A 4045-nucleotide genomic window follows, 5' to 3' on the forward strand; every position below is an offset into this window, starting at 1 on the left:
ATATATATAATTAAAAATAGGATGAATTCTTTTATAAGAATTTATCAAGTAGCTAGCGTGAAAAAAATCTCATAAGGGAAAAATCCATAATTTATTCCCCAAAATATATTTATTTATATTTATTTAATACACACACACACACACACACACACACACACACACACACACACACACACACACACATATATATATATATATATGTGTGTGTGTGTGTACACACACACACACACACAGTGAAACAAACTGATTAAAAAGCTGCACAGATGGTAGCAATTTGAAAATTTACATACAAGTGGTGGGGGAGTGTGGCGGTGGCCACAGCGGCAGTGGCGTAAGATGTGTGTTTTGGCTTTGGCTAGTGGTGCTTGGACGAACTGTGTGTTTTGTCCTAGGTAAATGAGTGGAATATTGAAACTCCAGCAATTCAGTTTGGGAAAGTGTATTATTGTGCCAAATTTTAAAATTTTCGGTAAACTTTAATGTAGGTTGGGTTTGGTATTGGTGTTTTCGTTTTTCTGAAGTTGGTTACTTATTTATCCATTTATTTATTTATCTTTTAATTTTACCTTGCGTGAATATAGAGTAACATTCATTTATATTGCTTTGTGCAGTATGTTGAATCTATGTATACGAGTGCTTGTGTTAGTGATTGTGATGTTGAAATTTGGAAACATTGTCTGTGTTTGATGATAGAACTCGGTACATTGTGCTTTTTGAAATGTATGAAAATGTCTTGAATTTCATAATCGATATGCAATTGTATTTAGTGGGTGGCTTGATGAAAGTTGAGGAATTGTTCGCTAAGTGGTTTCGTTAACTTGGAGTGTAGAGCAGAAGGTGTTGTGTGAGGAGGTGGTGCTGTCTGAGAATGAGGTGTTGTAGCTGGCTTGGTGAGATATGGCTGTATGGGTGATAAGATTTGTAGGTGATTTAACTTGGTTGACTAGTTGTGCAACCGCATAATTTGTAAGATGGTGTTGGGCAGTATGTAACAAAAGAGGTGTGATAACAGTATTAAAATTAAATGGTCGGTGGCCTGATGGCAGTTGGAGAATTGTTCGCTACGTGGTTTTAGCTTGGGGTGTAGAGCAGAAGGTGTTGTGTGAGGAGGTGGTGTTGTATGAGGAGGTGGTACTGTCTGAGGATTTGGTGTAGTAGCTGGCTTGGTGAGATATGGCTGTATGGGTGATAGGATTTTGAGTAAATTTACTTTTAATATTGTTAAGACACATCTTTTGTTATTTGTAGTCTCGATAATTAAGTGTTGAATTAGTTTCCAAATGACTTGTCTGAGTTGAGAATAATTTTGAAATTTGCGTTTTTTTATGAACATTGAAAATCCATTGTATTATTTTATCGCCTGTGTTGACAGGTCATGTAAGTATGAGAATGGTTTTTGTAGAGATGTAGGAAGATTGTATAAGTATAGGTTGAGAAAAGTGGGTAAAGGGACGCGATACTGCAGGTTCTGGAAATGGTGCACACGATATAGGCTGGCAAACATTCCATGTCGTTTCTTAAGGTGGTAACAAGTAGTTTTATTCTTGAAAACATTGCGTATTTTATGTATTACATATATGAAGAGTGTAGTGGTTTAGAGTAATAGTGTGAATCCGTGTTGTAATTTGTAAGTGTGCGAGTTTATAATGTCAAATCTTTCTAAACGTTTTGAGTCTGATGTGTGTCTAAGAGGCTGCAACATACGGATTTTTGTTGAACATTAAAATTGTTACAATTGCAGTAAACTAATAGAACTAAGAGATTTAGCAGTATTATTACAAGTAGTTCTAGACGTTGGTGAGAACTGCGATTCCTTCAGGTCCTTAGTGTTTTTGGCGTTTGAATTTTTAGAAATATGTATTCTTTTCTGGGTATCTGGTGGAAGCAAGAATAAAAATTGTGGTTGAAGCGGAACGTGCATATTTGTCGTTCTGTGTGGCGTTTTGGTGTCTCATTTTCTTGAAATGTCTGACAAGGGAACTTGCTTGATTTTGCAGTATGGTTGATTTACTCGATATTCTTATTGTAAGATGGGATGTGATGTGTCAGTTGCTGTTGATAATGTTGCTACTTTCTTCATATTTTCTGTTTGATGCAACAAAAGTAGTGTTAGATTGAAATAATCATATTGTATATCATACTTAACGTAAATACGTTGTGATAGGTAAAATTTACTGCAGCATTCGTTCGGAGATAATGTCACCTATAAATCTTTTGAATTTTTAGAATTGTGTATTACTTTTTACGAATCTGATGGAAGCAAGAATAAAAATTGTGGCTGTGATTAAAAACACGATATGTATATATCAGGGGGAGACTGAACGCGTCCCAATAGAAGTGAATGAGAATGTTTGATGCATTTCTGTCTCTACGTTAGGCGTTATTAATGATCATACTGGCAGTGAGCATGTATTATTAATAGCATCTAACGTGGAGGTAGAAATGCATCTAACGTTCTCATTTATTGTCCCATCTCTTGATATATACATATTGTGTTTTTAATCATAACATTTCCATAGGAGATACAATCTCCGGACAAACACCGCAGTAACGTTTGCCCGTCACAATATAATTACATTAAGTATGAGTTAAGTTGAGCTGTGGAGCGGAAGGTGCCGTGTAGGGAAGTGGTGTTGTGGTGATGTATATGTATATTGGTGTCAGAATTTCGGTTATGTAATGAATTTAGCTGTAATACTATTATGCCACTTCTTGGTATCTATACCGTTTGACAGCTAAGTTTTGAATCCATGGAAATCTTCGAAAATGTAATTTCGTGAGTAAGATTGTCTCACACTAGTTTATGAATGTTGCTTTTATATTAAATTATAAGACCACATCTTTTGTGAAAGAGTCGGTCATGTCTGAATTGAATATAATTTGAATTTTTAGAAATATGTATTCTTTTCTGGTTATCTGATAGAAGCAAGAATAAAAAGTGTGGTTGAGGCGGAAGGTGCGTATTTTCCGTTTGTGTGGTGTTTTGGTGTCTCATTTCCTTAAAATGTGGAACAAAGGAGCTTGCTTGATTTTGCAGTATGGTTGTTATACTCGATGTTGTTATTGTAAGATGGGATGTGGTGCATCAATTGTTGTTGATAATGATGCTAATTACTTAATATTGTCCATTAAATCTAACAAATGTAGTTCTGGACTGAAATAATCATATTGTGTATAACACTTATCGTAAATACATTGTGACAGGTAAAATTTACTGCAACATTCGTCCGGAGATAATATCGGCTATGGACGCACTGTGATTAAAACACAAAACGTGTATATCAGAGGGAGACAGAACTCGTCCTAATAAAAGTGAATAAGAATGGTCGATGCATTTCTGTCTGCACGTTAGGCATTATTAATGAGCATGCTGGCAGTGAGTATATATTATTGATAGAACCTAACGAATTTTTAAAGTCAAGTGTTGGCTTTGACATTGGGGGTATCAAAAACGAATTTTCTTTGATAGAAATTAAAAAATATGTTACTTGTAGCCACACGCTACAACCTAAACAATTCCTAACAGATATAAACATTTAATCTTTTCTAGAAAGTACCTTGATATTTCGGAGCACCGATGAAGAACTACAGAAGGGAGAAAAAAAAAAGTGATGTTGCTTACCATATAAACTTCTAGAATATCATAAGTACTTCAGTTACAAAGTCTGCAATAGCATCAACTGAGGGCTGGACAGCTAGTGTAAAATGATGAAAATTAAATGTTAGGGTTTCAGAATAAGAAAGTATGAAGTATGATAAGAAAGTATGAAAGGGATCATGAGAAATGTTATTTCGCTTGGAGAGAGCGTCAACGATGTTTTTCTTCTGTGAAGGGAATTGACTTTTTATTAGAAGTCATAATCCAGACAGAAGAAATGAAACTGTACAATGGTTTGAAGCGTTTGTGTTTGGTTGAAATGCACTCAAGATGAGACCTATATTCCGAAAGCATTTGTAGTGAAACTACCTATCGCCATTAGATACAAAACTACTATCGCCATTACATACAAACTAGCTTCTCATTTAAATATAAACAAGCGCGGCC

This window comes from Octopus bimaculoides, chromosome 2, assembly GCF_001194135.2.
Source record: "Octopus bimaculoides isolate UCB-OBI-ISO-001 chromosome 2, ASM119413v2, whole genome shotgun sequence".
In the NCBI taxonomy this organism is placed as follows: Eukaryota; Metazoa; Mollusca; class Cephalopoda; order Octopoda; family Octopodidae; genus Octopus; species Octopus bimaculoides.